The 25,510-nt window shown below is 39.5% G+C and overlaps 1 protein-coding gene and 1 pseudogene across 13 annotated transcripts in view; one reads left to right on the top strand and one right to left on the bottom strand.

Moving 5' to 3' along the window:
• Nucleotides 1-13,298, top strand: part of LOC109420362 (protein Fe65 homolog) — a 408,519-nt gene extending 395,221 nt beyond the window's left edge. For 11 of the 13 annotated variants that reach the window (XM_062860991.1, XM_062860996.1, XM_062860992.1 and 8 more), the window contains one exon: nt 136-13,298. The gene's annotated coding sequence lies outside the window, so the exon portion shown is untranslated. The remainder of the gene's footprint in view (nt 1-135) is intronic. The other 2 variants (XR_009999499.1, XM_029857898.2) reach the window with 2 other exon arrangements.
• Nucleotides 13,299-14,078: 780 nt separating this feature from the next.
• The window catches only part of LOC115257685 (uncharacterized), a 30,171-nt pseudogene continuing 18,739 nt past the window's right edge, over nt 14,079-25,510 (bottom strand).

Genomic DNA, 25,510 nt, shown 5'->3' with positions numbered 1-25,510 from the left:
TCAGTTTCCTAAAACATGTACAATTACCCCGTTTCTCTGTCCACGCAATTCCCTTTGATCGTCCCTCGAAAAAATATCATTTCAACACGACTCACAAACACACTGAACCCCTGCCATTCGCATTTCCACCTGTAGTAAATCAAGACCCCCGTAATTGTAATTTAGGAAATCTGGCCACATGCCGCGGAACGGGAAGTCATCCCCCATCGGCACCTGCAGTCGCCACTGATAAGCCAGAACATCTTCGAGTGTCCCAACAGTCCGTAGCGTATGATGCTACCAGCAGCCTGGCAGAAGATAGCACTCACCAAAGCCGCTGGAGCTCCCTGTAGTATTAGTAGTAGTAGTAGAATTGATAGCATCAGCAACAGCAGCCGCAAATCATCACTATCGTCGCTGTCGATAGCATCTATCGCGTCCACGCTATCGTCGGAGTCGTCCAGCACGATGGTATCGTACATCAGTCACGTCAACAACCACCATCAACAGGCAACAGCCTGTGGCAGCAACAGCACTAGCATCGTAAGCAACAGCAGCAGCAGCAACAACAACAACAACAACAGTGATAGTATTAAAAATAGTCAGATCTGCAAACGAATCGCTGTTAACGCAGGCGTAGCAACTACATCATCGCAACTTACGGTAACGGCCGAGGAGTTGCAACAGCAGCATCAGCAGCAGCAGGAACTGCTGCCCAAATGTGGTGACGGAAGCAACTGTACCCACGGTAAGCTAGATTGTGTGATTGAAGAGTTCTTATAATTGTACGCTGATTGATCACCTGGTTTTATAGGTTAACTGAATAGGTTCTGTACGGATGCTGCAATTACTTAGCTAAAACAAATGTGTAGGTACATTGTAAGGTAGTTTGAAATTTATAAAGGCGTGAGAGAAAGATAGATTATATTTTCACCATTTATGTTAGAACATAGGGCGAACGGAGTGGTTGATGCAGCAACCCATCGGTAGAAGGATAACTGAAAATGTGCCATATGATGGAGCTAGTAGATGGTTCAGGAAAAGCCACTGGAAGAAATGTGATGGTTTCGAGTTTTCAAAGCATGGTGGAAGAAATGTATACTAGTGTGGGTCATCGGAACCGTTTTCTCAGATCAAAGCTTTTCTGGTTCCGTTTCGGGTCTTGAGTATCTGTGCAAAATTTGAGCACGATCGGTTGCGTCTACACTTTGCGCATTGCAATTGAAATTTTGTATGGGAAAACATATTTTTTTGCATTCTTGTCATAAGTTGAAAAAGATTGTCTGAAACTTTTTAACCGATACTATAAAATGATAGCCTAGGATGTTCTGAAAAACTTTGTTGTAGATCGCTAAGCGATCCGATGCTTGTAAAAATAGTTATAACCAACGAACCGCATGCATGTGTTTATGTTTTAACATGTAAACTTTACATTGTAAAGGAATAACAATAGCAACAAAATCACACTGTTTCGCCAAGCAATGACAACGCTATAACTTTTTTCATAAGCATCAGATCACTTCGCGGTCTTCGACAAAGTTTTTCAGGACACCCTAGACTATGTTTTCATTTATCAGTTACATGGTTTTAGAAAAATTCGAGCTTGTTATGAGAGAAATGCAAAAAAGTGTGTTTTTCTATGTATTGCGACATTTGCACCCATTTAGACTCGGCCGAAATTCATTATCATCACAGTCGAATTTCGTACACGACTTCGCAGCGGCTGGCATACACAAGTTCCGTTGAGTTCATCACAGGGGCGTCGGATGCACAACAGGTAAACAAAATCAGTTTAATTAGTGTGAAATGTCGCTGGGAAATGATGATTCAGTGGATTCTCAAATTATCACAGTAGTCTAAACATCAACAAGAAACCCAATAAAACCCCATACAAACTTCAAACGCGATGCGCAAAACGTAGGCATAACCGATCGTGCCCAAATTTTGCACACTTATCTGGGTCCTGAAATGGGATCAAAAAAGCTTTGATCTAATGGGATACCATTGAATTTTTCATTTTTCTATATAAACGATGACCCACTCTGATGTATACCCATTTATGCAGCCATCCCTCTGCCAAAATGAGCATTACTAAGAATCAATTCAAATATTCTACTGGATACGATTTGACTACAAAAATTCTAGTTTTCAAACGTTGTTCTCCTTTTTGCCTTTCTCGTTTACTAAATGTACTGGAAAGCCTATATGTTCACTCAAAAGTTCGACAAATTGAGATGATGTCTGTATGTGTATATGTATGTATGTCTGTGCGCAAAATAAGTTGACTCACTTTTAAGGCATTACCTCATTCTTCTTCTTTATTGCTCGACTTTCCAACTGGGACTTGACCTGCCTCGCTTCAACTCAGTGTTCTTTGAGTACTTACACTGTTATTAATTGAAGCATTGTATTTATATTGTGAGGCAACTACAATGATACACTATGCTACGAGAAAATGTTCCTGACCGGAACGGGAATCGAACCCACCGTCTCCGGATTGGCGATCTATAGCCTTAACCACTAGGCTAACTGAAGGCATTGCCATTGGCTGATTTTTTTTGGATTTTAGCACGAATCGAACCGGAATTTTACCGCATTGTCTGCTATTAAAAATAATTCGGTTCGGTCAAGGCGTTCCGGAGTTCATGGTCATTTCAGTGACCCGGACCAGCACCGGTAGAGCTTGCTGTATATAAAACTGAACCAAGCCCCCAGGGGAGTAGCCAGCTTTTTGGTCAGAGGGGTGGGGGCAAGCATCCTTAGCAAATTTGTACCTACTAGCTTTTATAACTAAACGCAGCACGATGAAATTGAGTATATTAACATTATATTCTGAAATCATTATTTCATCCTTCAGCACTCACGCTGTTGTATTTTGTTCAGAACGTTAAAAAAAGCTCTACACAAATCAACGTGATGCAGGTAGCGGTGACCAATTTCTGGAAGATTAAGAATTTTTATTCACTCGTGCATTATTTTGCTCTGATTTTTATATTGTTAAAGTTTACAAAATATTCATAAGAAATTATAGCTAAAATCTTTTGAAAATTGTATTTGATTTTTTTAACTTTTTTGAATACTAACCTAGAATTTCCTGGTTCCTGTATGCATCCTTTTAAAATTATCTTCTAATATTATTCACTGGAGGAATTTCTCCACAAATTCTTGAAATAATTTAAGAAATCATCACGTAATACTGAAAAAGTTCTTGGGTACATTCCTGAAAAGATTTTTGAAGGATGCCTGAAATTTTTGAAGGAACTCCGGAACGAATTTTTGGAGAGAACCTGAGAGGAATTTCTGAAGAAATCACTCGAGGAATTCCCGGAGAAATCCCTGGAAGACTTTCTGGATAAATCCTTGAAGTAAAATCTGGATGAATCCCTGTTGCAATTCCTACAGAAATGCTTAGAGGAAGCTCTGTAGGAATTCCCGGAGGAATCCATGGCAGAGTTTTTGAAAGTATACCTGGGGAAATTTCTGTATTAATTATTGGAGAAATTTATGAAGAGATCTCATGAGAAAATCCTGCATAAATTTCTGGAGGATTCCCTGAGGGAACTCTTGGAGAAATCCCAGAAAAGATTCCTGGAGGAATCCTTGTAGCAATTTCTGGGAAAATCTCTAGCGAGAGTGCTGGAGGAAGCCTGGAGAAACTTCTGAACAAATTCCGGGCGTAATTCCTGGAGGAACACTTGGATAAGACCCAGCCGGAATTCCTGGAGAAATTTTTTGGATGAATTCTCGGAGCAATCTCTGGAAGAATTTTCCAGAATCCCTTGAGAAATTCCAGAAAGATTTCCTGGAAGAACCCTTGGAGGAATTTCTGGAGGAATACCTGGAAGAATCGCTGGGAATATCCCTGAGGATATATTCGTGAGGGAATCCCTGGAGGAATCCCTGAAGAAAACTCTGGAGGATTCTCTGAAAAAATCCTGAAAGTATTTCTGGAAGAATCTGAAGAAATCCCTAGAGGATTTCCTGGAGAAATTCCTGAAGGAATTGCTGATATAATTTCTGAAGGATGTCCAGAAGCAATTCCTGGTGTATTTCCTGGAGGGATTCCAGGAGAAGTTCCTGGAGAAATTCCTGGATAAAATCCTGGAGGAATGCCTGGAGAAATTCCTCGAGGTATTTGTGTGGGAATCGCTTGAGGAATCTATAGAGGAAATCTTGAAAGAATTACTGGATGAATTTTTGAAGAAATCTCCAGAGGAATTCTGGAAGATTGCTATTTATATATTTTCTTGAATAGATCTCAGGAGAAATTCTTGGAGAAATGCCAGGAGGAATCCTTGAAAAATATCTGAGGATATTTTTGAGGAATTTCCTGGAAAAATTTCTGAAAAAATCCCCAGAAAATTTTCTGAAAAAAAAATATCCGGAAAACAGAATGAATGGTGTAAACTCAGTGATGAACTATCCAAAGTGTTAAAAATAAATCAATTTGTAAAAAAAGGAGAAGAATGGTGTAAACAGACGCAAAATAACATTCTGATCGGGTGATCCGGATAAAATATGACATTTTTGTAGCTGGAAAAATAATGAGAGACATTCTGGATAATTTTTTTTTAGTAATTCAAGAAAAAAAAACCGGTTGAATTATTAGAGAAAATTCCTCAAATGGAGGAGAAAGTGCCTCAGGAGCCGACCTACTGATACCTTGGTTTTAGCAATGAGAGAAATCCATGACAACTTTTACAACGATTTTCAAGATTTGTGAAAGAAATTGTGGGAGGAACTTTAAATGGGACTCCAATTACGAGGAGTGCAATTACGGGAGATGGCTCGAGTGAAATTCAGGAAGAAACCTATAGATTTTCGGATGAAGTTTTATGGGAAACCCGACAAGAATCCGTGATTATACCTGGAGAAGAAAAAAAAAAAAAAAAAAGACGCGGACACCGTCTTCAGCCAGAGGCTGTACAGACTGAATGAAACTAAACATTAGACAAGGGACACACGGAGCATGCACCAGTGGATACGGAGAAGAAACTATTCTCACGAAAAGTTTCATCGCCCGGAGCGGGAATCGAACCCTCACCCCATAGCATGGTGCGATTAGAAGCTTGGTGACCCTAACCGCACGGCTACGAGGCTCCACCAAATTGAATTCCGAAAGATGAATATCGTGGCAAATCTGCGGTGGGTCTTCATAAGCTATCTCTGATGATATTACAGGAGAAATTCCGAAAGAAATTCTGGGACAAATCTCAGAAAATTGTTGGAGATATCTCGAAATGAATTCTGAACAAAAAACTCGGGAGGTATTATAAGTTGAATTCCAGTAAAAATTTTAGAAGGAATTCAAGAAGAAGTCTCGAAAGGAATTCCAGAAGAAATTCCGAATTGAATTCCCGGCAGAAATTTTGATTTGATAGGGTATATGTACCATTCCTTGGCCTAATTTGCAAGCCTCCTTCACAATTTTGACCATAACTCATGAATTAATAGCACTAGAAATAATATGTTGAGCCTATTACACACTCTAGGCAATGCATGTTTCACCAATTGGAAGTAAACTAACGTAAATATTCAAGAATTTACTTAATTAAGTTGAAAAGAGTTGATGCGATGGTATGCAACATTGGTCTATGGTACAAAAATTGGCCTATAAGTGGATACAACGTTGGCCTATTGCTTTCCATGCACTAGAACCACTTATTATCTCATTTTTTCAATATTTCTGCTGAAGTATTATCTCTGTTTGTTCACCAATCTTACTTGTAAATTACATTTTCGGAGCCAAATTTTCAAAAAACTGTAAATAAATTACTTAAATTAAAGTTCTTTCTAATTTATTAACGAAAACAACGCAACCCTATTATTGTGTTAGATTTTTACAGTCACCGTACACAAAATCTTTACTCTTCTTCGTTCTTTCTGGTTCTTATGCAAGCAATGTTGTTTACGTCACTTTTTCGGTGTTCTTGATGTCACTTTACTGATGGGCCCAAAATTTGGGTACATAGTGGAAAAAATGTCCTCAATATTCGGCCCACATTCGATTTGTAAAATATTTATTATTCATTGAAAACAAATATACAAGTTCAAAATAGCGCCTTTGACCGTCTTATCAAATGTTGAGTTATTGAAAAGTCAGTTCGAAATGTTCCAGAAACATGCCATTTATGATCATGTGTATAGACTACCCACTTAGCCGAAGAATCATAGCGTCTACAAAAGCTAAACAAAGTGACATTTTCATTCAATTTCAATGCTCCAAAGTGCTAAAATTGAAACGAAATGTTACAGTTGTTTGTCGAATAGCTTTTCCGATATCCAGTTATGCATGTTTGTTTGAGTTTTTGGTTAACGTTGAGATAGGCCGAACGAGGGGACTATGCCAACGAAGCATCCCGATACCCTACTTGTAAAAATCTATGTTCAAATCATGTGAAAAATTTCGGAAAATGTTTTGGGAAAACAAATTAACAACAACATCAACAAGGAATCTCGGAACAAATCTTGGGATGAATTCCAAAAGACATCCGGAACGTGTTCTCGTAAAAAAATAGTGAAATTCAAAGAGATTCCAGAATAAATCCCGGAAAGATCTCATGAGAAATCTCTGAAAAAGTAAGTTTTTGATAAAGTTCCGAGAGATGTCTCTATTAGAAATCAAACAAAAATCTCAAAAAAAAAATGTTTTGAAAGTAATTGCTAAAAAAAATGCGTGAAAACTCCGGGAATTTTTTCCATGGAAAAATTAAAGCAAATTCCTGGAATAGTCTCGAAAGAAATGTGGAGCGGACCTGGTGTGATGGTTAGAACACTTGACTATCGCGCCGAGGACCTGGGATCGATTCCCACTCCCAACAAACTCGCAAAAATGTGAGTTCTTCCTTCGGAAGGCAAGTAAAGCGTGGGTCCCGAGATGAACTAGCCTAGGGCTAAAAATCTCGTTAATACAGATTAAAAAAATCGAAAGAAATCTTCAGTTGAATACCAGACGAGATCTAAATAGGGTAAAACATGGCGAAGAATCTCGGATAAGTTTTTGGTAGATATTTCGGAACAAATTCAAAAGCCTCTTGGGATACATTCTTGGAGATATTCTAAATATTTGTATTTGTATTTATTTAACAAATCCAACTGACCAGTGTTGGTCTCATTGAATTGCTTAACCTACTTTAAATTTCGTACAATACCGACGTACTTAAATCTAGCAAACAATTATCATATTACTAATCACATTGATCATATACATCATATCCATCATTTACAATACATAATATATAATAATCGCTCTACACAAAATTACAATATACATCAATAAACATAGCAATCAAAAGCTTCAGGCCATTTACTCCTAAACAATCTATTTAACAAACAAAAACAGTGCACAAACAGTTATATTCAATGACAAGGCTTCCAAGTGTAATTTGAACGATTAACAAACTCGCGGAACTTTATACCTTTTGGCCAAGAAGATGTATTTAGAGCAACTGGTTTCAGTTTCGTGTTCAGTACGATCTTGAATGAAATATAGTCAACGGTATTGATGTTTTTCGATTTCGGAAAAAGCTTCACTACATCTTTACAATTTGATATCGGAGCATCTAGGGACCGCGATACCATCAAACTAATATCATCCTCAGTGGCATTCCTGTCAATATTAGTTAAATACAACGAAAACTCATCACTATTATTCACACTTTGTTGAGATGCGCTGTCGGTAGTTTCATTTGTTCCTTCGTGAAGATTAGGTGACGATACGGGTGTGGAATGACGAAACGGAGCAATTGAATCAGGATTTCCAACAACCTCCGCCAGTGTGTGGACGATTTCAGCTACCTTACATTTCAAATCGTTAATTTCATCTTCCATGGAATGAGTCGGCTCGGTGCTAGTTGCGATATCGGCTGTCATACGTTCTCTCCATTTGCAGAGCGATACCATGCATGCATCACATATCCATACTATATTGCTCGATAAAGCACATAGATCGGTTTCAGTCACACCAACACAGCTTGCGTGAAACGATTTGGCGCATTCTCCTTCGCAAATCGTATGGGGATCCGTATCTATACTGACGAGAAGAGAGCACTTTCCACAATTTTTGTTCATTTTTTTTTTCACAACAAACGAATGGCCGGTGCAATAGCTGCTCGAGAATTTAATGCGCTTAATTGTCGTAGATGGGACAAACGTAACTGATAACTATATACACCAATCAATTAATCAGGCGATATTTTTCAAATATTATACAGTTCTACACTTTTACGTTATCGATTCAGCAATAATTTCGTGTTAAAAACAGAGCAAACAATAATGACGGCAATACTCAACGCTCATGCAATACTCAAATAAAATATATTCTTAAAAAAAAAATCTAGCGAGATTCCGGAAGAAATCTTGGGTAATATCCCCAGACAATTTTCTGAGAGAAAAATTTCGAAAGATATTCCAGCAGAAATTTTATCTCATTCGAGAGATGTTTCGAGTAGAAATCTATGGGGAATGTTAGAAGAATGTTTGAAAGAAATCACACATGGAATTCTGAGAAAACACTTAAAAGGCAATTTAAGGAGGAATACTGTGAAAAATTCCTGCGGGAATCTTTAAATAAATCTCGAAAGAAATATCTCTTTAAATATCGGGAGAAATAAAGGAGAACATTTCCGGTAAATCTTGGATTCATGGAACAATTTTACGTGAGAAAATTAATTCTGGCACAAATCTCGAGAAGAATTCTTGGAAATGTTTAAAATTTACTCTTTGGAGGATCCTCGACTGGGATTCCTGAAGACATCTTTCGAAGAATTTTAAGGGAAACTCCGGTTAAAGCTATTGGAGAAAACCTAGAAAGGTATTCTAGTAGAAACGCTGACGGAATTTCGAGAAATATTGTGAAAAATCTCAAAGAACTTTTGAAATAAATGGTGAAAGCAATTGGCGAAAACATTTGCGAATTCTAAAATGGTTTCTTGAAGAAATCGCCATGGTATGGTGTAAGGAACCATGTGTTGAACTATGGGATACATTCAGGGTGGGAAAATGATTGAAATCTCAGACAACTTCGGGAGACATTCCAAAATGAACTCTTAGAAGCCAGCAATATCGGGAGAAATCGAGATTGGAATTTGGTGAGAAATCTCGTTAAAAACTTCAATTTAAAGGAAAAATCCCAGAAAAAAATTCTGAGAAAAAATTTGAAAGAAATTTTAGTAGAAATCCCATTTTATTCGTGAGATGTTTCAAATAGATGACTATGCAAAGTTTTAGAAGAATTTTTGAAATACATCAAGAATGGAATTTTGGAATAAAAATAAAAGTTATTTGAGGGAGAATAGAAATCTCGAGTGGAATATCTGGAGAAATGTCATTTTAAATTCCGGGAGAAATATAGGAGAAAATTACGGGATTCTTGAAAAAAAAAAGGCAATGAAAGTGAATACATTTTGGGACAAACCTCGGGAGGAATTCATGGAAATGTCTAGAAATTACTCTTTCGAGAAATCTCGACTGGGATTCCGGAAGAATTCTCGAGACGAATTCTTGGCGAAACTCCGAGAAGTTTTTTGGAGAGAATCTAAAAAGGTATTCTAGTAGAAATGCTGGTAGAATTTTTGAAGAGGAAATGCAGGAAAAACCTTTAACGAGCTTTTGGAAGGAGTCACGAAAACGGTTTTCGAAAACATTTCAAGAGCAATTCTAATGCAAACCCTGGGTTGGTTTCTTGGAACTCGCCATGGTATGTTGTGGCCTGTGGGACATCTCGGGTTGAACTCTAGGAGACATCTAGAATAGGAAAATAGATGGAATCTCAGAAGCCTTCGGGAGAAATTCCGTAATGAGTTTAAAACAAACTTTCGGAGATGCCCACATTCTGGGGAGAAATGGCATCTGGAATACCGGGACACTCGGAATGCACTCTCGGAGTAATCCGGAGAAAATCTCTAAATTTCAAGTGAACATCCCAAGAGGAATATAGTGATACAAGTTTGTAGAAAATCAGTAAAAATCTCGAGACGAATTAAAAAAAAAATGTAGAGGAATCCTGAATGGTTTTCGGGGAGAATTCTTATGTGGAATTTTGTTCAAATGTATTCGCCTCTGCTGACTAAATCTTGTTATGTGTGACCGAATGTTACATGTTTTCCGTAAATTAGGTCCCTATTCGTCGATCTTGCCCACAATTAGTGAATTTGGCATGACAATGGCATTTTGAAAGGTGATGCATGAACGGGAAGAAATCTATAACTCGAAACTGGCAAATGGAGTCATGATTTAGCGATAAATTCATGTTTTTATGTTCTATAAATATACCATAAAAACAGCATGCCATGACTCATTTTGTCGTAACATAACCTCAACGTTACGTTTTTCATATATTAAAAAGATTACTTGTGGCATGGAATTATACCACAGGTTCTTTAAACCATGACGGAAATTTAATGTAGCCATACGCTTTTTTCATGATAGTACTTGTCATGTATAATTTCGATTTCGCAGGTGAAAAGCCGAAAATTGAGCCATGATATCATGCCGTATGTATGCTGAATTCCAACGAACATTTTTGAAATCATAGGCCAAATTCATAAAGCTAGTATTTGTCTTTTATGATTTTTGCTCCAGCGGCAAAAAAGTGGTAATTGAATCATAATATCATGATGCATGTACTCTAAAGTCATGATAGATGAAGTAAAAATGTCTTTTCTGGGAATGTACCCATTTTGCATTCTTGCACTTTCCACTTGCTACAGAAGTTAAACAACTTGGTTAGCACTACATTCATATGATATTTGTTTGTGTATATTTCTTTGCAAGAAGAATTTTATCATTACCATCTTTCCTTCAGCTACGCCCGTAATGGAGTCGTATATTTTTCTTCTATTAGCTTCTATTTCGTCCACATAAGTTCTGAAACCATCACATTCCTTCATTGTTCGACAACGGTTACATCTCTACCTGCTAGGTAACACAAAAAAATCAGTAAAAATAAACAACGGAATGAAACGGAAACATTCCCAAGTGAAATAAAACCGAATGCATTTGTGAACGCTACAAACACAGCAACTTCAACCAGCCATCTTGGAAAGGTATCTTTACAAACAAAAACATTCGCTTCAATACAGGTTAAATTTCTTCCCGAGAGATGCGACATGCAGGTGAGATAGCGCGCGTGCGAGAGAGAGTGAGGTTGGCTTAGAAAGGATTAAGACGAGGATAAGTATTATTGAGAAGGAATAGAAACTGTACATATTTGGTAAATTAAGTTTAGTTTAGTTTGCATTGACTGCTCTCTACGTAATTTTATGTGTTTCGTACTCTACATATGTATGTACTGTGGAGACAGAGTCCAGCGTTGTATGACGATAGTTCGTTTTATCTGTTAGCTCTGGTCCAAGAAAGGTAGATTGCAATAGTAAATGTAGGAAGATCTCATTTTTTTTTTGTTTCTTTAAGAGCGGTTCACATATCTTCATATGTTGTGTTACAAATAAATGAAGAAACCTTTTGTTTCATGGAACGACATAACATTTCATTTCACTAATTTAGCCCAACTCTATCTGTGTAAGATGGACCAATATTAACTTCCACTTCAGGAACTTTACACAACCGACAAAAATGCATTTTCTAAGAACTTAAGCTATTTACATTCGAAGGAAATTGGAAGGATGCCGTCTCAAGAGCGAATATTTTACAAATCGAACCACATCAACCGGACGTACGATGCTTACTTGAAAAGAATACAATCCATCAAGTGCTTGAAAAAGAAGAGATTACATTTTTGAATTGCCGCTGAAATCTTGTTTCCAGTTTGCGCAATTATTTCGTTGAATCGAATTGCAAAAACAACTATATCAATCGTATTTATCCGTCATTAGTGGTCTGAACCGAAGAGAAAATATAACAGAAAATATCACTATTCGTATAACCGATTCCCCCCAATTTAGACAAATCCCTAGACGCAGATACGAAATTCAAACTTATAGAAAAAAAAACTCTTACCGGCATCAATCTACGTATGTTAAACCACTATCGAAACCCGCATAACAACCATAGCTGTGCAACATCAGTAGTAGCTTCATCCCTACGAATCCATAGAATCACCAGAATCACGCGTGTAAATGTAAATATAAAAAAAAAATCCAAAAAATATTTCTTGCCTTCACAAAAACAAAACAAGTATGTATTCAACAAATATATATGACATGGAAGAAATAGCGATAACAACAAAGGTATATTTATAAAAAAGGAAAATATTATTTTTATCTAGGAGCTTTTTGTGAGATGTTAGTGAATACAAGCAAAACAAAAAATTGATGTGACAAGGTAAGCAGGAAAAAGGAACGCTATTTATTTTTTACCGGATGACGACAGTGGGAAAGAAGGCGGACGTTATAGTCACCCTACACCTAGTGATATTTCGAATCAATTGCTTTATTAGACAGGCATACGATTTCGTTATGGATGTTTTGTTCAAAGACCAACCGAGATAACTTAAAATGAGTCAAGTTTAGAAAGAAACAACTTGAAGGAAGGAAATCAGAACACGAACGGCACAGACAAAATTCGCAATGTTGAATATAATGCAACCCCTAAGAAAATGGTAAAAAATAAATTAAAAAAAAGCAACGCTAAAGCAAGTAAACAAATGATCACGAATTCGCTAAAGGCAAAACGAACAGCATTATGTAAACCTACCAACTCAGTAAACTAACTACGTATGGCTTGCTTTCTGCACTTGTGCACAATTATAATCAGACTAACATACCAAGAAACAAACAAAAAAAAAATACCGAAGCAAATCTTAACAAGAAAAAAAAAAACGCTGCTACAGCAAAAGCTTGAAGTAAAGTAATGAGCTAAACCTTATAGCTAAAAATGTTTAATGAATGGGAACGTTACGGAAAAAAAATCACACAGTGGATTGTTTGTACGTGATGAGGAAGCCCTAACGCGGTGACCCGTTCTCGGTGCTAGATGGTGACTGATCGCAACATTGACCGAGTTTATCACCACCCATGAGCTACAAAGGGGTGTAACCGCCAGGGTCGTTCCACGTGAATAGATTCTCGAGCTTGAGTACGTGTGTTAATTGTTTGGAGATCAATTCAACCACATAGCACCGGGAACTGTTCTACGTCTAATAAGGGTTAATGAAATTCTTGTGTTTTGGGAATAAAATATGTGCTGCAGAAAAATGTACTTCTCGATTGTAAGCAGCACTAGCAACATCCAGCTGAAGCTATAAAAGAATGCGAGGAAAATAGTTGAGAGTAAAACTATAACAGAATAAGAAAACGACTGCATCGCTTTTGATTACTATGTAAATTGTAAAAAAATATATAAAAATTTCAAAAAATCTACATTTGTGTCCAGATTTATTGATATCACATTTTTTTTTCTGCTGAACACAGGTACACTCAGACATATCACAACCATTAGATTTGACTATGTGTGAACAAGTTTTGGAACTGTCGAGAATTATTGCAGTGGACTTTCACATTTTTTTTTCGAGCTCCAGTAATTCATCATACGAATGCTAATTTGGCTAACGCTGTACCACTCAGAGTGTTCAGTATTAAATCCACTGGCGGATGTTAAGCCGTGTTTCCAGATGCGGTAGAGCTGAATAAGTATCTAAGTATCATGTTTAACATCCACTCGGACTACGAAGCTACTTGGGTTTTGATGTGACTACCAGTAATAGTCCATCCGAACAGTCTTATCACATGAAATCTAACTTTCTTAAAGGGAACTTCTATCTAGGTACACATTGTTTGCTATTTTAACCCTGCAGTAGTCACGCTGTTGTATTTGGTACAACACGTTGAAAAAAAGCTACTTATTGTACACAGCATCAGTGAGGTGCTGACGGTAGTGGCAAACCACGTGACTAACGGAAGGTTATGTAAGTAAAAATGAAATGGAACAATCGCGTGTCTGCCTCGAGTATGTGTGCTTGTCAACAACGCAATCGTTTCTTGTTTAAACCTAAAGTCAATTACAACGACGGTACCTTTCAGTTCAGTTCATGATATAGTTCTGTAGCGTAGGAAACAAAAAAAATCAATTTGTTCTATAGCCGACTATGTTACGTTTCAAATAAAATTCTCATGAAAAATAAATTAGGACAGCTTATATCTCTTCTTATATATTATATAGCACTGAATTTATATTTCATACTAATATAAAATACATACTGATTACAACGTATAATACTAAAAACTTTTTACATAATACATCGGCAATCTTCTGTTGACCTTACAATACTGCGCAAATTGTGCATCGACGCTGCTTTCCTGTTGGAACATCGATTTTTCAAATATTCTCGTCGAGCGATGTCCGCTTTGATATTTCTGTTGATCACTTTCGCCACTTCTGGTACTATGCGTACCTCCCTTGTGACCCTGGGAGGTGCTCGCACCACTTCCACCACATCACTATTAACCGTTTTGCACCAGGGGCTAACAGTTTTCCCACAATCGTCAACGGCATCACTTCCCTTCGGAAATTTCGCCAAACCATCTTCGCCTGCTGGTATCAGCACTTCCACCTCCTGGTCCGGTGATCCTCCTTCATCGTCATCTTTGCCATCATCCACCACCACAACTTGCTCCACCACATTGTCATCTTCTTCGCAGGCAGTTTCCAGTCGTTCCAGAACCCGTACACGTGGCATCAGATATTCCGATTCGTACCGCACTCGATTCTCCGTAATCTGTTTCATCGCTCTGCAACCAGCTACTGCCATGACTGAGTCGAGCTCGAGCCGTAGTAAGTCCAGCACGTCTTCGACTCCGTGCTGACCATTCACCGCTAGGCCCCATAAAGCGGCACGTCCTACAAACACCAGCTTGGCACCCAATGCGAGCGCCTTGAAGACGTCGGATCCCTGCGTTATTCCTCCATCGTGCATCACCATGACACGATTGCCAACTGCCTCGACGATCTCCGGAAGGACTTCAATCTGTGGAAGATACAACAAGAAGAATATTAATATTCCGCCCTTCAAATGCTACGGGTAATTCCTGAGATGAAACAATCTGCCCGTAAAAACCCAAATTTTCAAGCTCGGTGTTTTTGCAAACCTGAGCGTATGTTCTCCAGAAGGAGCGGCTCACAACAGCGTCTGTTTCCCACGTTAGGGGCGGCTAATCGTCCGAGTGCCAGGGAAGAACTCTAAGCTCAACTGTGCACTATGGCCCTCTGGAAATTATGAGGTGGTGTCAGGCACCCGCATACTCGCAGATCTACTGAAGGACCGCGTGTTCGGTATTGTACCACTGACTGCAGGAGTAACAGAATCAACGGTGCAAACGATTAGAGGCAATCATACCAACTGCCCGAGTTGCGGCAACACACGCGAGCTGGGAACAGCTTACATAGTGATGGGCGATATGCAGGAGCGCGTGATCGGTTGGTGCCCGATCAACGAAAGAATGTGCAGGTTGTGGACCAAGGGCCGATTCTTCAATTTCAGCATAATAAACGTGCACAGCCCTTACTCCGGATGCACCGATGATGACAAAGGCGCATTTTTCGCGCAGCTCGACTGCGAGTACGATCGCCGCCCAAGCCACGACGTCAACGCTCAGGAGGAGTAGTTCACACCAACGTGATTATTGGAAATTCAGCGCCCACTATCCGACGAACAGAAACGGCCTTCGACTCATTGATTTTGCCCTCTCCCAAAACATGGTCATACGTAGCACCTTTTTCCAACACTGCCTACCTTATTGGTACACCTGGAGATCATCACAGCAGACGGAATCGCAAATCGACCACGTTCTGATTGATGGACGACACTTCTCCGACATTATAGACGTCAGGACCTATCGTGGCGCTAACATCGACTCAGATCACTATCTGATGATGGTCAAACTGCGCTTAAAACTTTCCGTCATCAATAATGTACGGCACCAGCGACCGCCATGGTACAACCTTGAGCGACTGAAGCAAACGGATTTCGTCTCAGCATACGCACAGAATCTCGAGGCAGCATTGTTACGAGGGCGAGCTCAATGTGGCCCCTCTAGAGGACTGCTGGAGAACATTAACAGCAGCCATCAACGATGCAGCAGAGAGTACCATCGGGTACGTGGAAAGGAGTCGACGAAACGTATGGATCGAAGAGACGAGGAGTGTACAGCGATTTTGGAGGAGAAGAATGCAGCACGGGTGGTAATGCTGCAGCATGGATCCCGGCAGAACGTAGAACGTTACAAACAGAAGTGGAAACAGCAAAGCCACCTCTTTCGGGGACAAAAGTTCGCCTGGGAGAATCGGAGTGCGAGGAAATGGAACTGTTGTGCCGTTCTCATTCACGGAAGTTCAACGAGAAGCTCAACGCATCCCGTGACGATTTCTTGCCGCGAGCCGAAATATGCAGGGATAAGCACAGAGGTCTCTTGACAGATGGACGTGAGATGACCGAAAGGTGGAAGCAGAGCTTCGTCGAGTACTTGAATGGCGTGGAGGACGTAGGCAAGGGAGATCACGACAACGATGGGAGCGAATACGCCAATGCAGCAGAGGACGGAAATGAGCCAACTCCCACGCTGAGGGAAGTTCAGCATGCCATTCACCAGCTCAAAACCAACAAAGCAGCTGGTAAGGATGGTATCGCAGCTGAACTTATCAAGATGGGCCCAGAAAACTTGGCCACCTGTCTGCAACGGTTGAAAATCAGGATTTGGGAAACCGAACAACTACCGGAGGAGTAGAAGTAAGGGGGAATCTGCTCCATTTACAAGAAAGGTGATCATTTGGAATGTGAGAACTTCAAAGCGATCACTATTTTGAATGCTGCTTACAAAGTGCTGTCCCAGATCATCTTCCGTCGTTTGTCATCTAAAACGAATGAGTTCGTGGGAAGTTATAAAGCGGGTTCATCGATGGCCGGTCGACAACGGACCAGATCTTCACTGTATGGCAAACCCTTCAGAATTCCGTGAATACCAGGTCCTAACGCATCACCTGTCCATCGACCGTCCATTGGATCGTGCTTGAGAAAGACCTGAAAGCACTTGGAGTTTTCGAGCGACGCGTGCTAAGGACGATCTTCGGCGGTGTGCAGGAGAATGGTGTATGGCGAAGAAGGATGAACCAGCTTGATGCACTTCACGGCGAACCCAGCATCCAGAAGGTGGCCAAAGCCAGAAGGACATGTTGCAAGAATGTCGGACAATAACGGAAAGTCGGTGTTTGCGACTGATACGGTAGGCACAAGAAGCCTACGCGTGGAGCGTGACTTAGCGAACATTTGGTGTGACTGAGGATGGAGAGCTGCAGCCAGAATCCAGTATTGTGACATCCCAAGTAACAAAATTAATTTTATAATACTTTTGAAGTATTCTTCAACACCTGTTCTTTAAAACCATGCATAAACCAAATTGCTCTACAACACGACATCAACTCAACCATAAACCCGCCATAAGATCAAAAAGGCCCATCCTAAGATGCTCTTGGAGAGTTCTTTTTAAATTTCTCTTAAAACTTGTTGTACTTCCCAAGTTGTCCTCAAGGCGAATTGCTCTCTCCTTGTAGAGTTCTTCAAGTGCACGATAAAACGATAATAAATTTGTCAATGTTGTTGCTGATGCAGCTTTTATGTCGACAGAAAAGTTTGGTGAATAAAATTGAAATTTAAAACACAATGAAAATTACACATTATTTAATCGGGATTAATTTATTACACAAATTGGAAATATTTTCGGGATGTAGCAAGGATGCCCAATGCCAAGCAAAATTCATCGTATATATGTTGCAAGATACTTCCAAAAATTGCAACGCGCCTCCATTATAACGCACTAATAAAATATTTAAAAATATTATTCCTGGTCATGCGAACATTGCTCATGAGTTTTCTCAACATGGCTTCCATTGAAATGTAGGCCGGTGGTCGGTCCATCATCGACGGTTTTAATCAACATCACCATAACATCGTCTTAAATTTCTTTCAACTCATGCCAGAGCTAAAAGCATAACTCAAGAATACTAGGATTTATAACGTTCTCAATGCAGCCTGGTTGGCCTCCATCAAGAACGTCTTAAATTTATTTCATCTTATGCAAGGGTAAGAAGTATTACTCAAGAGTACTCAGGTTTATAACGTTCTTGATGTAGGTTTATGCAAACTCCGCCGAGAACGTCATAAATCATGTAGGCCAAATTGTAAACAAACAATAAATTATCGCACCGCGATGGATTTTGTGAATTTCGTGCGATAAATTTAATCATCAGCCCGGTACCGTTGCCAACCAGGCAGACCTTTTTCAGGAACCGGCCTTGATGTGGTGCAGCGCCTTATTCCTCCGGTTAGCATTTTTAACAGGTAAGTGATTTTGCAGGTCGATTATTTGACTCCCGATTACAAGGGACTCGACGTCCTGGATGACCAAACCAACCTCATTTCGGATGCTGCAACCGGAGGAACTTGGCACTGCATCACGTCGCGGTTGGCTTATGCTCTTGATTGGCAGCAATAATGGATCGATGAGAATCAAAATCTGATGCTTGAGTTTTTTCTTGTATTTTTCATGTACCAAATTGTTCTCATGCGAGAACAGTTGCTCTTTAACAAGAACGGATGATTGAAGATAACTACAAGAACCTTATAAAACTGAAGATAAGTTCAACAGTTCTTGTTGTGTTTATGGTTTTATGAACTGAACCTCAAGTATTCTTGGAGGTGTTTTTAAAACCACATATTGATGAAGAATAGGTATGCTCAGCTGAAACTCCGATAAGATCAACTAGAATATGCAATGTTCCGATAAAACTATCATAAAAACAAATAAAACCAAATAGAATTAGGATTGTTACTTGAGTATCCTATTGTTGATTATGTCTTATCTGAAATGTGAGGTTTAGCAAAGAAATGTTAGTATGTATGTATGTATGTAGAAGTTGGTTCGTAAAACTGAAGTGGTGCTAAAACGCCATCTACCATGGGGTAAGATGTCAATTAAGGCATTTTACGGCATCATCAGCATCGCAGCCATGTTGGGTATGTGGCTCGAAATTTCAAAGAGATAATTCTAAGCCACCAAAGCGAATATTCGTAAAAAAAAGTATCATCCTATGTACTCACTCGCAGTGATTGCGATGATACTTTTTCTACTGTGTTGCTGCAGAATTGACAGTTTTTTATCACTTCGAAAATGCGAGGCAAACAATCATTGAAAAGCAAAAAATCAAAGATTCGTTTGAAAGCTTAGTGGTGCATCATGATACCTTTCATTCATAAAGGACGTCCTAATTTTCCGGACATACCAGACCCCCTTTTCTCTCCTCCGTTTCGCTTTTTCGCATACATACTCAATACAAGGAATGTAACATTTTTTTTTATTTTTTTTATTTTTGAATTTTAGCTTAAGCTTATTTTCCACAAGTAGTGTCACTTTTTTACAGACCTCTTCCCCCCTAAACGATGGTCGTCATACTTGAATGACCCCTAACATGGATGGATAGCGTAGGCATCAACAATCATGCGCCTCAATGTTTTTCTCAATCTTCTTAGAAACATAAGGCTGATAATAAAATCACCAGAAAACCTTAACTGTAATTTGCAGTTTGTAATTTACAGTCTGTAAAAGTGCAAACAAGAAAAAAACGGAATGGGAATCGAATCCACCGTTTCGGGTATAGTGGCTACCACTTCTAATGCTAACGTAGAAGATCTTAGATTCAGTCTCTGGTTCTCCCCATTTCTGCTTTTTCAAAGATAGCAGAATTAGTACTGTCGAATTGACAGTACACCTCAATTGTGAGTTTAATACCTATGCAATTTGATGTTTATGTTATTCAGTATAATATTTCTGTTTTGTACTACTCATTTCAGTAGCATTATGACCTACTTTTCCGTACCGGTTGATTATGCAACTGAAATGAATTGCATAATGAAAAATAGGAGCATTTGAGTTCCATTATGAACATTATGCAACTCAAGTGGGTTCACAATTTTATTGCCTTTTACAGGTTATACCACTCTGCTGGTATGCCTGAAATAGACCAAAAAACTCAAACTTTTTCGAAGACACAGTGTGTGTTTAATTGACTTTTGTCTCTCAATTAGTCAATTAAGGTGAACATATGACGAAACCACAGTCCGAATTTTCAAGAGCACAAATCTGAAGAACCACGTGTCGGTTTGCTCTGAAAAGTTGATCGATTGGTTATCCACTGGATGTGAACACTGACCATTCGATCAAATTTTCAGAGTAAACCGTCCAATGGTTCTTCAGATTTGTGCTTTTGAAAATTTTGGCTGTGGGGTCTGGCCAAAGTCTACGCTCCATACAAATTTCGAAAATTTTGTATGGACAAAAGTTTATGAAGGGGGCGGTGGGGCTGAGATTACCCAAAATGAGTCTACGTAGTTTATGGACAGCGCCTAGGAGCAGGACCGACCCTATGTCAAATAACCGATACTATGGAAGTTTTACACAAATACGAGTTAAATAAGTAATTTATTTTGCACACTAGTCAGGAATAAATGAGGATTTTTTCAAAAAGATGTGTGAGAGAGAGATCGGGGTAAAACGAGCTCTATACGCTGATTTCCAGCATCGTGCGGCCAATGACACCCTCCTTATCTGAAACTATAGGGATTTTTACAGTTTGGGTCAAAAATTCATTCAAATACATCCACTCCGAGCAGAGATATTGAATTTATTTGCGTTTTACACCTATTTTTTCCCACTGTGCATTGCTGCCGTAAGAGATTCGATGGAGCCACCTGGATTCTAGAGAAATAGAATTCTGAGCGGGAAATGCCAGAAGCCGTTTTGACCTTAACAGTTTTGCAGCACCTAAAACGTAACACTTTTTTATATTGTTTTTTTTTTAATGCGGTAAATTTGATATCACGCGGACCAGAACATGGTGTCTTTTAGTCAAAGTACTAAACCTAGGATTACTAAGCTATCTTCCAAAATAAAAACCTCTTAACCTTAGTTATTGGAAACCACGGTTACTTAAGGGGTGCTTGTTATCCCACCTTTCCCTACATGGTTAGATGGCCGTTGCCCATGTTAACTGGTAAAAACCTAATACATCCCTCCGATGATCAATTTCGGTGGTCGTGAAGGACGGCTTCATTACGACGGATTATAGGACACGTGTTTTTCGTGCAGAGAGGTTGGACATCGAAGGGACTCCTGTCCCCACCGTCAAACCAATCCCTACGCGGAGAAGAAAAAAAAAAGGAGAAGAAGAAGCAACGGATATCACAACCCACTACATATGCTGCGGTGGTCTCTGGACAAGAGCTTTTGCCGACGGAACAAGAGGAGGAATTGCCGGTGGAAATTATCGAAGTGCTGGAGGATGACATCATCGAGCAGACAACGGAAATGTGTGATGCGGAAGAGTCGAGCGAAGACAGAAATGAGATGAATCGGAAAGGAGACGAAAACACATCGAAAGACGAGGTCAACGAAAGTCAGGAAACATCGGCAAACGCTAGGGTGGCACAGCGACGGGCACAATTCGCAGCTTCTGGTGGTGGTTCAAGCTCCGGTTCCGTTCCGCGACCAAGGAAGAAGTGTGCCCGAATGCAATTTTATTGATATGCACTCTTTTGAATATTTTTTGTAATCATTCGACAAGATGTCGGCTCTGTAAAGTTTTTAGTTAAACGATCGAGCCAATAAATAAACTATTTGGTTAAAAAAAAAAACTGGTAAAAGCCTTCAACATAGCCGGGCCCGTGGTGCAATGGTCACACGTTGGCGTCATCAGCGGATGGTCAATGGCTCGATCCCAGCCCGGAACTTGCAATTTTTCGCCAGCGGCTGACCCTCTTCTGAGCCAATATATCTAATGGACCCGGGAGCTTGAATATCATATTGATTAACCCGGGTCGCGTCGTGTATACGCACCATGCAAAAATCACGCACCGAAGACGTGACTGCTCGAAGATTAATCAACAGACCTTTTTGGTAATGTTAAATTCTACCCAGGTTACCAATAAGTATGTATTTGAATAAGCCGTATTTCTGTTTTATATCTGCATTCGATCTGGTTACTGCCGATCATAGCAGCTTGATTGCTAAATCGCCCTATATTAGCAATTGAAATGCAACTTAAAATCTGACAGCAGTTTCGTAGCATTTCAAATGCACGGTATGTTTTGGTTAATGAGGATTATAACAGCTACTTTATTGCCATAGAACTGCTAAGAGAGCTGGGTGATGCAAAAACCACAGCACATTTCCACTATCTAATTTACGCGTCACGGCTGTAGAAGCCATTATCATTTGTATGCCCTGTGAATCATAGGAAGCATCGAAGAAAATCAATGAGAGAAAACCTGCTCGCCAAATAAATTCAGGCCAAACATTTCAATAGGTCCTATCTGCATTTGAGAGGCTCTCTTTGTTCACTTTCTCTTTCAATTATTGCAATGTAATGGTACACTTTTCAACTTCCTTTGCAGTACAAATCAAAAGACGATTGTTTTGACCATCGTTCCATGCAAGGAGACAATCATAATTCAAATAAACAGCTGAGATATTAACGAAAGAGAGGAAAACCAAAGAGAGCCTCTCTTCTGCAGATTGGACCTTTAGACATGTTTGGCCTGAATTCCATAATTGGTTTCCCATGATCGATTTAATTATCAGCACATTCCCGAGCCAATAGCATAATGCAGCCGGTACAACACTCAAGCCTTAAACAGATTAAAAATACAATGCACATTTCTGCTTATCTATAACTTATCCTGTAGCGCAGTGCAGCACCATTGTAAACCTGAGGATCTAGGGATCGAATCACAATGTCGCCGAAATCAGCAAAAACAACAACAGAATTGGGGAACGTTCCTCCAGTCTCAAATGTTGCCTCAAGGTGAGAGAAAAATAGAAGAGCAAGTGAAGGCGGAAAATGAGCAGGGCAATTTATTTTTATTTTTGACAATCTGGGAAATAGAAGAGATAAGCATTTAATCAGCCGTATATTGGGCCACAACCTGCATTTAATTGGCTTTTTTAACGGTGTTGAGATAATTTGATATTCTAAATCTGCATGTCAAAATGAGCCGCAATCCAAATTTTCATGAATTTTGGTGTCCGGGAACCTATTTAAAAATCATTTTGAAGTTTGTATGGGAGCGATTTCTCGCATCACCCCTCGTCGCAGTTTGTACTGTGCGGAGCTGTCAAGCAGTTGCCCAGCTGTCAAAAGGTGATTTTAAAAAATATCTTTGTAATTGATTTTAGTTATCAAAATGAAGTTCTAAAAATCTGAAAAAAATCATAGTGGCTCAGAAAAAGGTGCTCTTTTGTATAAAATCAAAAAAATCAATACATTTTTCAAAATTTAAAAACCCAATTAGCATTTTTGGCGCATATACAGTAGATCAGCATTTAATGACCTGCTGTAAAGGCGCTTATAGTGCGAAATAAATGTAATTTTATATGCTTATTGGTTACCTGGGTAGATTGATGTTGAAATCGATATGACGCAGATTAAAACGCTGAATGGGCGAAGCCTCGTGGTCTATGGTTATTCACTTCCCAGTTGCGCCATCAACCAGCTTTCGTCAAGCCGACACAAACCTTCAATTGACACTGATTATTCTCTAAGAAACCGCTTCACCTCAGTTTCACTGTAACGCATAATCGAGCAGCGAACCACCTAATAATTGCCAATTGATGAACTGATAAACTACAGCAACATAGTTTATTCATGGGACTTTTTGGCGCTATATCGGTCTTCAGGTTTATTTAAAAACAACCGATTAGGTTAAAAGCCGACGATTCAAATGTTTATTTAGGGCAAACTACAAATTTCTCATTTAGTCACTAATTAACATAAAAAATTCAAATTAACTATCGTGCCTAACGTGCCAACTTGAAATTGGCTTTTTCAGTCTCGACAAAATTCAATCGAGTCCCTGATGAAGGTGCTTGGACAAGATTAATAGAGGTACAAGATCAATACCGACTTTTCCGAACCCTCTAAGCAGAATACCCTCTTCTAAAGGTACGAAACTGATTGCACTCATTCGAAGCATTATTTGAATTTTGTCGAGATTGAAAAACGCATTTTCAAGTTACATTCCATCACAGCCGCAACTAAAGCTGATAATGTGCTAACGTGTAACTCCTAAGGGTTATGCAAATATGTATTATTTTTCTTCCACATTTAAAATATTCGTGACCTCACGACCTACATACAAATTTTGATATATAGTCACTTGCTACACATAAGCATTTATTATTCTAAAACTCACCGTAGCAGGTGCACAATCCAGTTGCCGCCCTCCATGATTGGAAACGATAATCCCTTGCACACCCAAATCTGCAGCCATTAGAGCGTCCTCTTTTGTTAACACGCCCTTCACAATCACCGGTAGACACGTTATACTCAATAACCACCGCAGCGAATCCCATCCCACTGTTGGATCAAACTGATTTCTCACATATTCCGATATATTCTTTGTACACACGTTATTATGTGGTGGGCAAAAGTTTGCATAAGTCACTTTAGAGGGTAACACTGTTGGATTTTTCAACTCCGACCTCCTCAACCCAATCACAGGCGAATCGACTGTCACTATTATGGCCTTGTACCGAGCACGCTCTGCCCTTCGAACAAGATTTTCAGTCATTTCGCGATCTTTGAAAATGTATATCTGGAACCATTTTGGACACCTCGGAATAGCTTCTGCGACATCTTCCAAAGATACACTAGATAACGCACTGAGCACAAAAGGCACCCCCATAGATCTTGCAGCTCGGGCCAAAGCCTTCTCGCCATCGCAGTGAGCCAATTTGGCGAGCGCCACCGGTCCGATTCCGATCGGCATTTTGAAGTTACATCCCAATGCGGTGACCGATAAACTGCGATTGCCGACCCGTGCCAAGCACCGAGGTCTGATCCGTATCTTTTCGTAGCACAGTCTATTCAACCGTATCGTCTGTTCGCAGCCGGCGCCGCTCCTGAAGAATTCATGTGCGTTCCGCTCTAGCACGTCAGCCGCACGGTACTCGTACTCGGCTATGCAGGCGATTTCGCGGGACCGACGGTCATTACGCCGGCCGCGGAACAATGTTTCGAACATTGGACTGGATATGACCGCGTGCGCGATTGCTCCTTAGCGGGGCAGAGGTGTTGCATGGACCGTAATTGAACTTAGACTAAACCTGGGACGGGGCTTTCAGGCGACTATATATAACTTTTTTGTTGGACAAGGACATGCGAGTGGAACATTTGCATAATTATGATGCATTTTTTATGATCGAGGTATATCTGGGTGATTCTCATTTGGGTGATGATCTGCCTATGGAACTGATTTAGTTTTTCTACTGAAGACTTGGTTTTATGTTTCGTGAATCATATTAAGTTGATGAAACGTGCCAATAAACGTAAACATTATCTGTGAAGGATAAACAAAAACAATACACACGAAAGTATATAACGTATGATTTCCCAAACTTTTTCAGCTTGAATATAATTTGGCGTCCCACCAGCACAAATGTCTATAACATAAGCTAATTTAGAAAATTGAGATTGAATTTTAAAATAAAAACATTTAATTGCTTTAATTGGGCTGCAAAATGGTGAGTCG

This window comes from Aedes albopictus, chromosome 3 (assembly GCF_035046485.1).
Source record: "Aedes albopictus strain Foshan chromosome 3, AalbF5, whole genome shotgun sequence".
In the NCBI taxonomy this organism is placed as follows: Eukaryota; Metazoa; Arthropoda; class Insecta; order Diptera; family Culicidae; genus Aedes; species Aedes albopictus.
The sequence above is the reverse complement of the archived record's forward strand: the minus strand, read 5'-3'. Positions and strand labels throughout refer to the sequence as shown.